Source organism: Pinus tabuliformis, chromosome 3_2 (genome assembly GCF_031772625.1).
Source record: "Pinus tabuliformis cultivar Carrire ecotype Pingquan chromosome 3_2, CPIR1, whole genome shotgun sequence".
In the NCBI taxonomy this organism is placed as follows: domain Eukaryota; kingdom Viridiplantae; phylum Streptophyta; class Pinopsida; order Pinales; family Pinaceae; genus Pinus; species Pinus tabuliformis.
In genome coordinates, this window is record NC_142302.1 from 260,420,544 (window position 1) to 260,433,332 (window position 12,789).

The following is a 12,789-nucleotide window of genomic DNA, read 5'->3' on the forward strand; positions in this document are numbered from 1 at the left end:
AACGTAGGAGTCCAATTTAATTGGGTTGGCTATTTGTGCAATGAATTTTTGATAGACTCCAAGGAAGCATAGGAAGAGGGGAAGACAGTCCACTATGCTTGGCTATTAATACTCATTGTGCTGATTGCGTGGAAATAACCAGAAGACTCACAGTTTCCATCTGTCGAGGTAGATGTTTGTGAGGCAGTGAGGTATGCCTCCCTCTGGTTTACTAAGGAGCCAATGATGTAACAAAGAATATAATTTTCTGTGGTGATGGTGATGGATCTACACATGGTGGCGAATCAACATCCAAGGCTGTCACTTATTTTGTATAAGCAATATTGCCACATTGCAAATTTCAAAGAAAACTTCCATAAAGATTATCTGAAGGCAACGAAAGACCCAACTGAGACATGGAACCCATTTCCATACTTAGTAACTGAAGATGATTTTCTTGCCGTAGTATAGCAATGGATGAAAGAATGGATGACTCCGCCTAGTGGAGTGGTTGGAATAGAAAAGGGTACCCCACAAGATGCAAGTACAAGTGGAAAGGATGTGGAAGTGGAAACAAAGGAAACAAAGAAGGAGCATGAGGAAAACCTTAGTGATGTAGGAGTATCATAGGAGTCACCTTTTATTGTCAGAAGGAGAGACACCACAACTATGACAGGAAAGAGGAAAAATCAGAAGGTAGATAAGTCCAAGGGCGTAGAAACACTTTTCCTCACTAATGGGGACATTGACAAGATCAGAGAGAAGTTCTAGAAGATCATAGTGGAGACCTGGGATGGAATTGATGATCGATATAGAACGATATTGATTGAATTATAGAAGGGCATTATGGAGCTGAAGGCATTTCTGCAAGTAGAAAAACAACTAGAACAAAGAGCTCAGCCACTATAGGTAGAGAAAAGAATGAAAACACAATTCAGCGTTAAAATTGTGCAGGTGCCAATTGGGGCACTTCACTGGCACTAACCGGAGGACAAAGAATGAGAAAAAGCATGGAATAATGTTAGCATAAATATTTCTGCATTGCCCATTCAGATGTTGCACGAATTCCATCAAAGTTTAACAACTGAGCTGTAGGAGCGGGGGCAGAGAACCTTGACGATGATGATACATATGGAAAATGAGAAAGCTGCATTGAAGAAGTAGCTCAAGGAGGTGGCTAAGAAAAGATATGAAGCATATCAGCAACAAGAACAGTTGGAAAATCCATTGAAGAAAGTTGCAGGACAGTCCTAGATGTGAAGGTTGGTGAGGAGGAACCACCAACAGAGAAGGTCATGAAGCTCACCCTCACGATCGAGGAATTGAATAATACATTGGAAAAGATAAATTCCGAGTATGAAGTGAAGATCTCAAAGCTGAAAATAAGGCTATCCCCAGCCATGCAACCAGAAGTACGGGAGCATAGGTAGAGAAACTTAAAGGAATCATTGAAAGGCATCTCCAACACAATGGCAGACTATGGGAAATTATTGGATGATATGATGCATATTTGGACCTCACTATAGGAGGATCCATGGCTCCAAAAGATTGAGGAGGAATTACAGGTGAACCAGAATTAGCGCAAAAAAAATCTTGGCAGTTGTAAAGATCCTACCATTCTTACAGAGACTCACCAGTATTACTGAAGGGAAGAACCTCCAAAAGAAGGTAGATGAGCTTCAAAGGAAGGTGCAAATTTTGTAAGCGAGGACTCAACCGTCGCAAGATCACGCCCTGAAACTATATCAAGTAGTGGACAAAAGGCTCAAAGAATTGAAGAAATGGGAGGCAAAAATATTGTAGAAGGTTGTTGGCCCAACCACAGAAGCATTGCTGGAGGAAGTGTGCAAACAAGAGAAAAAATGGCAAAGACTGTCCAACAGTATAATGGAGTCTACAATGAAATTTCAACAAAAATAAAGGGAACCGAAGCTAAGTGACTCGGGATGAGTCATGGGTGAGTATTGGGGGCTTGTTGGGCACAACCCAACTTGCTCCAAGTTTTGGGTCAAAGAATCCACATTTTGAGGAGTGGAGCGCGCAGAGTTGACGAAGTTATATTCATCATGCGGTGTTTTAGGGGCTTGTTGAAACCCCGAAAATCGGGTCAACAACAAGGGGGATACCCACTCGGTCCGGACCTTGGTTGGTAGCTCCTTATCCGTTTGGTATAGCGGGTCCGACTTGGGATAATGGGACCAGTTTCCCAATCTAAGGGTGTGTGTGTGTGCAGAGTTGGATGATGTTGATCTAAGAGTTCTAATCTAAGCTATTTAATCTAATTCTATGCTATTGTAATCTAATGAAAACAACACATCTAATCTATGCTAACCCGGGATGTATTTCTTCTATTATGTGATCTAAAGAGATTTCAAATAATAGCTGTTAATAAAGATCATTCAGCTATCATAAGAATGGAAATCAATTAAGATGAACCACTTTGCATAAAAAGTTAGGCAAAACAGTTGTGAACATCATATCGCATAATAAGTTATTCATATATCAAACATAAATAAACGGCTCCACCATACAAAAGTGCCAAATGGTAACTCAAACATTCATGCAATAACATATAAACAACTAAAAACTGTATATCACTTTAAGAATATAAGCAGAAATGGTCAAGAGATAAAAGTACCATTTATGACTGGTCCTACTCATAAGCTTCAAGCAACAATGATTTATCTCTCCTTGTTCTAATATCTACCAAGAGTACAGAAGTGCAACATCAGTAGCAGATATCAAATGCAAACATCAATAAACCTTGATCCATTCATTCATCAAAACCTCCTCTGAGGGTGCAAAAGTGGATGTTCTGAGGACAAGTTTTTGACAAATTTCTGGACCCTTCTCTAAATGCATGAGAAGGGTTTAAATACTGCTAACTAAATAACTTAATTACATAAATTTAGGATACGGTTTAAATGACCGCCCTTTATCTAAGCAAACTTATTTCTAAAAATTGAATCTAATTCCTAACTATTTCTGCATTTTCTCCTTAATGTTGCGAGCATTCAACATTTTCCTGGGAAGAGTCGGCTGGTTGTTTTCTACTTTTGCTTGAGCTACGCAAATAGAAATGGCAAGTGTTGGCACCACTTTTTTAGTAAACTAGAAGATATTTTTGGGAATCATCCTCTGGCTGGGTGAATTTACTGCGTATATACTTGGTAACAACCCAAATTTCTCTCAAATTGCTTCTGCTTTTGCTATCTTGGTTTCCGGACTCGTGGATGACTAAGCAAGTTAGGGACTTTGCTTTCTGAACAATTTTCTTAGCGATGCATGATTAGCACTAGGCGCTAATCGCACATCGAAAACTGCCTCCGTTCTTTGATCCGGGCCTTTCTGGTGTGTTTTCCGCCTTGAGCGCTTTTTCCTTTACAGGGCATAAGATTCAGAATTTTGTAAACATGCTGCTTTTGTGAGCTTTTGACCTTGAGTGTCGAATTTCCTATTGATATCAGCATCTGTTCAGTGATACTCTGAAATCTGCGTTTCTGTTGCATGCGGTATCCGTTTATGAGGACATCTCTTCTCTGTTCTCCGAGCATTGACGCTTTCCCTTTTTCCTTAGATGTTTCCTGCACATTGCTTCATGTTGTTTCCTGTTTTTTATTCCTGCAGTTCACGCAAAGGAAAAGAGTAATGATAATAAATTTTGAAACGAAAGCTCTAAGCTCTACGAATGTATAAAATCATGACACCCATAGTGAACTGACTCTTCGAAAAACACAAAAATTTCCTTCATGAATACTTTGGCGTACATTCATTAATTTCCTTTAAGGAGCACCCCCAATTTTTGGTTTAGGGACAGCGTTTCTTGAATGCTGAGCCAAGGAAAATTTGCGATGGGTGATTTTTGCGACTTGCATCGCAGATCGCATTATCAAGATGTGTCATCGCAGAGTTTCCTGATCAGTTTATCACAGAATCGCAGCATCGCGTTTATCGCAAGATCGCAGATCGTTGCAATTTGTTAAGTTATTGTGTGCTGTTTATGCGATGTTGCGATATGCGATGTCGCATATCGGCCATCGGAGATTTCTTAAGATCTTCATTTATGGGCGCTTCTTAATGTATGCGATGCGATGAATTTCGCGTCGCTTCTTTGCAGTTTTTTATTGTTCTCATAAAGAAATGTTTTACTCTTCTCCGTGCGATGTATTTTTAATGAGTATAATACAAAAAAAAATTATAAATTTTTTTGAATTTTTTACTAAGGGTCCCCACTTGTTTAGTGTTATTGCTAATACTAAAGAAGGAGGGGGGTTGTTGGTGGCCACAACAATGGCGATTCACTTGGAAGAACCAATTATCTCTGCTTTTCTATTGAACTTTTTAAACTTCCAAAACGGAAAAATTTTCATAAATCTAAACTTTGTTATGGACAGATAGAGTACATTATGCCTTATTCTATCAATGATATTTTGTTTTAACCTCTTTCTATTCTAATTGTTTGCTTCCTCAGGCTTGTCCTTGTATTTATATCAGCCATTACTTGGTCTTGTAAAGATAAAATAAAGTCTTCTCTGTGTACTAGCTTTAAAATATGCTCATTTGTCGTAGGTAGAGCCTCTGCTGCCAGCAGGCATCCATAGCCTCGACAGGGTTACCTGTTACCCAACAATGATCATTTATCCTGCTTAAGGTTATATACAACCTTCAAAGAAAAATCCACATTGACACTTTTTCCTTTTTTATTCTTAAAGAACAATGTCTTGGTTTGGTAGCCACATTATGACACAGACATTCACTTGATTTACACTTTTGCTGAACAAGCTGGCTCGTGATGAGACCCCTTGTCTTTTGATTTCAACAATCTTGAGTCATTTCCCTGTTTTGATGGACAGTGTTTGGCAAAGTCAGCAAAGTTATAATATCTGTGATCATGATAAGCTAACTCGTGATGAGACCTCCTATTCTTTGAGATATAGTGTTTCTTGGATTGTCCCTCTGAATGCCGCGATTTTCTTTAACAGGGAGGAAATCATTGTTTTCCTTAAGAAAGCTCTGGACGACAATAATAGAGTTTGAAAACAGCAGTTTTACAGAGAATCTTTGTTTTGTTATTGATACCTTTCATTGTGTTGATATAAAACAATTTCTTCGCTAAAGGTTGCTTTCATCAATTTTTTTGAAGTTGAAACTAGTATCATATCTAGGCTAAAGTTTTTAACTGTATCTGTCAATAATAAAGATCAAATTTTCAAAAAATTTCTATTTATACAAGCGAAAAGCTCAAAATCTGAAAGAGAATTGGTGTCTTTTCGTGAATATCGGTAGTAACCATTTACAACTGGTTTTATTATGAAAAAGAAAAGAAAAATAAAACTATTCTACAAAATAGAAGAATAATCTTCTATGGAAAATATATTTTAAGGATTTGTCCATTAACAGGCAAAGAATCCCTTCTACCTGCTAAATCCTGTAAGACAAACGTTGATGGACCTATGACTTCAACAATCTGAAAAGGACCAAGCCACATCTTTTGAAATTTTGTATGTTTTCCCTTTTCTTCATGAGCCTTATCCCATTTTAAAACTAAATCTCCCATCTGAAAAAAAAATTTGGTCATTATGTTTGAATCAAAAGAGGATTTTATTAGCGCTTGATGATGAGCATGGGTTTTCTTAGCTTGTTCTCATTGCTCTTCTAATTTAATTATTTCCATTTGTCTTAGTTGTATGGAGGAAGTAGGTACTTCATCAACGTATTGTATTAAAGACAAAGAGGGAATGACCAAGTGAGTTGGAATAACCACCTCTTTCCCATAAACTAAATTAAAGGGGGAAGTGCCGATCAAAGCTTTTTTCATTATTCTATCTACCCATAAAGCATTTACCAAAGCTTTATGCCAATTCTTTTGGTTCTGGTCAACTGTTCTTTTAATAATCCTGATTAGGTTTTTATTTGTTGACTCAGCTAACCCATTACCTTGTTGATAGTAATTGGCCGAATATTTTAGTTTGAACCCTCTTTTAAGTGCAAACTCAGTCATTGCATTTCCAGAAAAGTGTGATGCATTATCAAACATTAAAGCCGTTGGCAATCCAAACCTAGTGATTATAAATTGATCTATGAATTCGATAATATTTTCAGAATTAACTATCTTGAGAGGAACTGCTTCTACCCATTTGGTAAAATAATATGTTGTCGTGAGGATGTATCTATGCTGCTTAGAAGAGTGAGGAACTATCTCACCTATTATGTCCAAGCCCCACTGACTGAATGGTTGCTCGATGTTTACCGGTTGTAGTGGTAGGGATGGCTTCTTTTGTCTTCTAGCAGTAGTTTGGCAGACTTGACATTTCCTCACATAACTGTGTGAATCTTTGAACAGCGTAGGCCAGTAATATCCTGCACGTAAAATTTTATGTGCAGTAGCATCTCCAGCATAGTGTCCGCCTACTGGTCCATCGTGGAGTTCCTGCAAAACTTTTTCAGCTTCAGTTTTTTGAAGACATCTAAGAAAAACAGAATCATAATTCTTTCTAAAAAGAATATCATTTATGAGCTGATATTGTTTAGCTTTCAATCTCAGAGCTCTTTTCTTAGTGTGATCCAGGTGTGATGGAGCGTACCTGTTCTTAAGATAATAAATGATATCAGCATACAATGATTCTGCATCGTTTAGGCTTACCTCATACATTTGTATCTCTTCAGATGAAATTTCAGAGATTTTCGATGCTCCAGCCAACATTTTGCAGAAGCCTTGACCTCTTACAATTTTTGCTGGTTTGATCTCAAGGTCGTATTCTTGTAAAGCAGTGATCCAATTTGCTATTTTCTCGCCCATATCCTTCTGTACTAGAAGATTTCTTACCACTGGAAACGGTACTATGATATTAGTATGGGTTTTAAGTAAGAAAGGTCTGAAATATTTGACCGCTTTGAAAACAGCGTAGGCCTGTTTTTCCACGTCTGAATAATTGAGTTCAACACCTTGTAAATTTGAGCTAAAAAACGCAATTGGAGCTTCCGCTTTTGCTTTATTTGCTTGAGTTAGAATCGCAGCATATGATTTCTCTGAGGCAAATGTGTATAAAACAAAAGGTTCTGAAAAATTCGGGGTTGCTAAAGATGGAGCATTAATAATAACTTGTTTGATCAAGTTGAATGCTTCATGTTCATCTTGACCCCATTTAAAATTTGAATTCTTTTTAATCATGGTTTGCAAAGGAGATACAATTCGTGAAAAATCTGGGACAAATCTCTTTACAAAATTGATTTGACCAAGGAAAGATTGCATGGATTTTTTATTATGAGGTAGATATATTTCAGATATTTCTTTGATTCTGTCAGGATCAATGTGAATACTGGATTTTGACACTATGAATCCTAGAAGTTTTCCTTCACTTAATGCGAAAAACGATTTCTTTGGGTTAAGTGAAATCCCATACCTTAAACATCGTTGAAAGATTTGTTTTAAATCTTTGAGATGGTCGCTTCGCTTCTTAGAGTACACTGTTATATCATCCAAATAAATTACTACAGATTTATTGACTAAACCCTTAAATGCGATGTCCATGGCTCTTTGAAATGTAGCGCCGGCATTAATCAAACCAAATGGCATCTTCCGATATGCATATGTGCCCCATTTAGTTCTGAATATGGTTTTCAACTGATCATTGGGATGCACCAGCACTTGATTATATCCTGAAAATCCGTGTAAGAAAGACATCAGTTCTGAGCCTGCTACTGTCTGTAATATCTGTTCCATAGGTGGAAGAGGAAAATTGTCTTTTTGATAGGCTTTGTTAAGATTCCGAAAATCGATACAGATTCTAATATCTCCGTTTTTCTTTCTAACGGGTACCATATTGGAGACCCATTTGGAATGTCTTACAGGGAAAATTATTCTGGCTTTTAATAACTTATTTAGCTTAGTTTTTATCAGATTTTCTAAATTGGGGTGGATCTTTCTCAGTTTCTGTTGGACAGGTTTTTCATTGTCAATCATAGGGATAGTATGCTGAATGATAGAAGTGTCGTACATCTTCAGCTCATCATAATTCCAGGCAAAAATTTTTTTATATTGTCTCAAAAGACGAATATGCGCTAGTTTTTCTTCAGGGACTAGGCCGATGCCTAGATTAATGTTTTGTGGTTTATCATCGGTTCCTAGGTTTACTAATTCATAGTTCAGAGTTGGACTGTAGAGCTTTGAATTGGTATACCTTTTAAACCAATTTTTTAAATCGTATAAGTCTTCTAACTTAACCACCGATTTAGGTATAGCATTATCAGTGCTATTTTGTTGTATTTGTCGATCGTGATGGTCTTCGTCATTTATCTGATTGGAGTAGGATCCTTCAGAAGTGAGGAAATTTACAATATCAGGATCGTCATTGAATACTCTCCAATTTGTAATGTTGTCAAGGATGGACAGTCTAAAGATTAATTCTATTGAGAATCTATCTGGACTAAAATCTTCGGAGGGAATAAGCCTAGAGGCTACGTTAGCCAAAAGGTCTGCGCTTGCATTTTGGATTCTCGGGATTGAAGAAATATTAAATGCTATGAAATGCTCAGTCAAATCTTGTACTAAAGATTGATAGTGTTTTAAATGACCTGATAGGCAATGTATAGTGTTACGTACCTGTTTGACGATAATCTCAGAATCTCCGAAGACTTGAAGATACTTGACGTTTAACCCGATTGCTTTGTATAGGCCTTGCACCAAGGCCTCATATTCTGCTGTATTGTTTGTGCAATTGAATTCGAGTTTGCACGTAAGCATGGTCTTGTTTCCTTTTGGACTAATCAGAACGCATCCTGCTCCTGCTCCTTCGTTAGATTTAGAGCCATCGAAATATAATTTCCAAAACAAAGATGTATTTTCAGGTTTATTTACAAAATTAACACACTTTGAACTATCAGTTTGGGAAAAATTTTCGACTTGGGACAAAACTGAATTTTCTAAGTAAGGTGATGTGTGCGCATTGAAATTACCGAGAAAAGAATCTACCGAGTAATTGCCTATGATACTGCTGTTATACGATACTGCTTCATTTTCTCCCTCTAATTCCGTTACTATGTACTTCTGGTGTAACTCTCGTTCAACCTTTATTTGATTCGGTTTACCGTTGTAGGGTAACCACATGTGCGACCAGTCGGTTGCAAAGTATCCATGGCGTTTCTCAGACCAATCCCTGCTAAGAATTAAGCCATAGAATTCTAGGATATCAGCCACTAAAATGTCAATAACCTGACATACCTTCGGGTTAAATGACAATCTTATGGTTACTTGATTAATTTCACCAATCACTTCGACTTGAGATCGATCAAGCTGAACTATGCGCACTGCGGATTTTTGTGGTTGAACATTTAACTTAGCACATATTGATTTGGGTAAAATATTCGATGAAGCACCGGAATCTACCAAACAATTGTGCACATTTTTATTGAAAATTTCATAAGTGAGAAGAAACGGGGGAGTGTGAGATCTTGATCTTCCTCCAATCAAGGCGATATCATTTGGATCAATCTTATTGATCGCGTTAGTTGGAGGTCTTCCCATGTTGTGGGAAGCTTGAGAGAGTACAGCAGTAGGCAAAGGTACCATAGGCACGGCATGTAATTCTTTCATCATTATCTTCTGTTGATGCTTCAATTTGCTCAATTCATAAAAGGTAATATTAGCCCTAGTTTTTTTCATGTCATCAATAATATTGTACTCCATTTCATCCGACACTATCAGTGTTTTTGATGGAGTTGTTTGATCTACTTGGACTGGGCTGGATTGAGTCGCTTTAGTGGTTGTTTTCTTTGTTGCAAATTTATCTTTTGTTGTAGGGCTTGCGCTCTTCTGCTTAGGGGTAGTTTGGGGAGGATCAAGCTGATTTTTGCTTCGTGTGCTAACCGGAAATACTTCTTGATCTTCTTCTTGTGGGAGGATGAAATCCCACATTCCTTGTAATTCCACAACTTCTTCGTCATCGGTCTGCCCTTCAGTGGCACTTTCTTCTTCTTCCTCTTCCTCAGTTTCAGCATTGGAGATGGCATTGGGTGGTTTTGCATCCGTTGAAGGACCTCTTTTAAAAGCTCTGTAGGGATTTTTTAAAGAAGTTTCTGCTACTTGTTTTTTTATGTCAACCATCTCATTAGACATGGTCTTTAATACTTTCTGCAATCCTTCCAAATCAAAAGGGTCTTTTGTTTGTTTCTTCTTGGAGTCTTCCTTGAAGGTGACTTTTTTAGACTTGCGTTCCTCTATTGCGAATCTCTTTTCCAGGGCTATTACGCGTTTCTCTACTGCTATCGCCTCTGTCATGTTTTCAACTAAGGTTGTTTTATTTGCTCTATCCACGAAGATTGCTATGTTTGATGGTAAAGTAGTAATATACCATTCACATCGTACTTCTTCGCTGGGTTGGGAAGCAGTGGGAATTTTGTTGAGAATTTTATTGAACCGTAAATCGAAATCTTTGATAGGTTCTTTAGCTTGGGCCTTAAGATTGGATAGGTCATTGATTAATGTTGCCATTGATCTGTCATCACCAAAATTGATAAGGAATTGATTCTGGAAGATATCCCAACTTGTGATAGACCCGGAGGGTAATGAAAAATACCATGACCCGGCTATCCCTTGCAGTGTATAGGGAAAAAGCCGAACAATAGCATCTTCGTTAGTAACTCCGTTGAGATTGATAGAAAGCATGAAATTGTTTATGTGTTCTTTTGCTAGCATGCCTGCTTCTGGATTGAATTTGGGCAGCCATTTCTCAGGATGGGCCGGTATTTGACTCAAGGGCGCAGGCATTAAAACTACCCCAGGGTTGTTCCATGGAGACTGGGCCATTGTTGAGCTGCTAGTAGAGAAAAGTGCAGAAGATGATCTCTGTGGCTGGGAAGATGAGGATACTATGATCGTAGATGATTGAAGATGGGTTGTGGGAGTTCTGATAGACGGATGGATGATGGTTTGGAATGGAGGTGTGGGTGGTTGACTTTGCGGTGAGGTAGTTGAAATGGGTGATGTGGACGAAAGAGTCTCACTGTCAGACTCTTGTGGTGATTTCCTCGCTCTTTTCCTGGTGGGAAGAGGCAACTCAGTTGGATGGATGCCAAATTTTTCACTTTTTAACCTGGTTAGGGGATGAGCAGGATTGTACTGCGAAGTCACACTGCTTTGAGATTTATCAGACCTCTGAGGAGAAATGGAAAATCCCTGAAGTTTGTGAATCAGAGATTCAACTCCAGGAGGTTTAATGGTAGATTGGTCTGAAATATCAAGGTGTGTAGCAGCGATTGATACTCGAGCGACTTCTGACTCTAGATTTAAATATACTGGAGAAGTTGGGGGAGATGATGAGGGAAATTTACTCTCAGAATGGTATTTAGATTTTGATTTAGGTGCCATTCATAGTTCAGGCCCTCCTTCTAGTGCCAAATATGTTGAAGCCCCAAAAATCGGGTCGACAACAAGGGGGATACCCGCCCAGTCCGGACCTTGGTTGGCAGCTCCTTATCCATTTGGTATAGCGGGTCCGATTGGGGATAATGGGACCAGTTTCCCAATCTAACAGTGTGTGTGTGTGTGTGTGTGCAAAGTTGGATGATGCTGATCTAAGAGTTCTAATCTAAGCTACTTTAATCTAATTCTATGTTATTGTAATCTAATGAAAGCAGAACATCTAATCTATGCTAACCCGGGATGTATTTCTTCTATTATGCGATCTAAAGAGATTTCAAATAATAACTGGTAATAAAGATCATTCAGCTATCATAAGAATGGAAATCAATTAAGATGAACCACTTTGCATAAAAAGTTAGGCAAAACAGTTGTGAACAACATATCGCATAATAAGTTATTCATATATCAAACATAAATAAATGGCTCCACCGTACAAAAGTGCCAAATGGTAACTCAAACATTCATGCAATAACATATAAACAACTAAAAACTGTATATCACTTTAAGAATATAAGCAGAAATGGTCAAGAGATAAAAGTACCATTTATGACTGGTCCTACTCATAAGCTTCAAGCAACAATGATTTATCTCTCCTTGTTCTAATATCTACCAAGAGTACAGAAGTGCAACATCAGTAGCAGATATCAAATGCAAACATCAATAAACCTTGATCCATTCATTCATCAAAACCTCCTCTGAGGGTGCAAAAGTGCATGTTCTGAGGACAAGTTTTTGACAAATTTCTGGACCCTTCTCTAAATGCATGAGAAGGGTTTAAATACTGCTAACTAAATAACTTAATTACATAAATTTAGGATACGGTTTAAATGACCGCCCTTTATCTAAGCAAACTTATTTCTAAAAATTGAATCTAATTCCTAACTATTTCTACATTTGCTCCTTAATGTTGCAAGCATTCAACATTTGTCTGGGAAGAGTCGGCTGGTTGTTTTCTACTTTTGCTTGAGCTACGCAAATAGAAATGGCAAGCGCTGGCACCACTTTTTTAGTAAACTAGAAGATATTTTTGGGAATCATCCTCTGGCTGGGTGAATTGACTGCGTATATACTTGGTAACAACCCAAATTTCTCTCAAATTGCTTCTGCTTTTGCTATCTCGGCTTCCGGACTCGTGGATGACTAAGCAAGTTAGGGACTTTGCTTTCTGAACAATTTTCTTAGCGATGCGTGATTAGCGCCAGGCGCTAATCGCACATCGAAAACTGCCTCCGTTCTTTGATCCAGGCCTTTCTGGTGCGTTTTCCGCCTTTAGCGCTTTTTCCTTTACTGGGCATAAGCTTCAGAATTTTGTAAACATGCTGCTTTTGTGAGCTTTTGACCTTGAGTGTCGAATTGCCTATTGATATCAGCATCTGTTCAGTAATACTCTG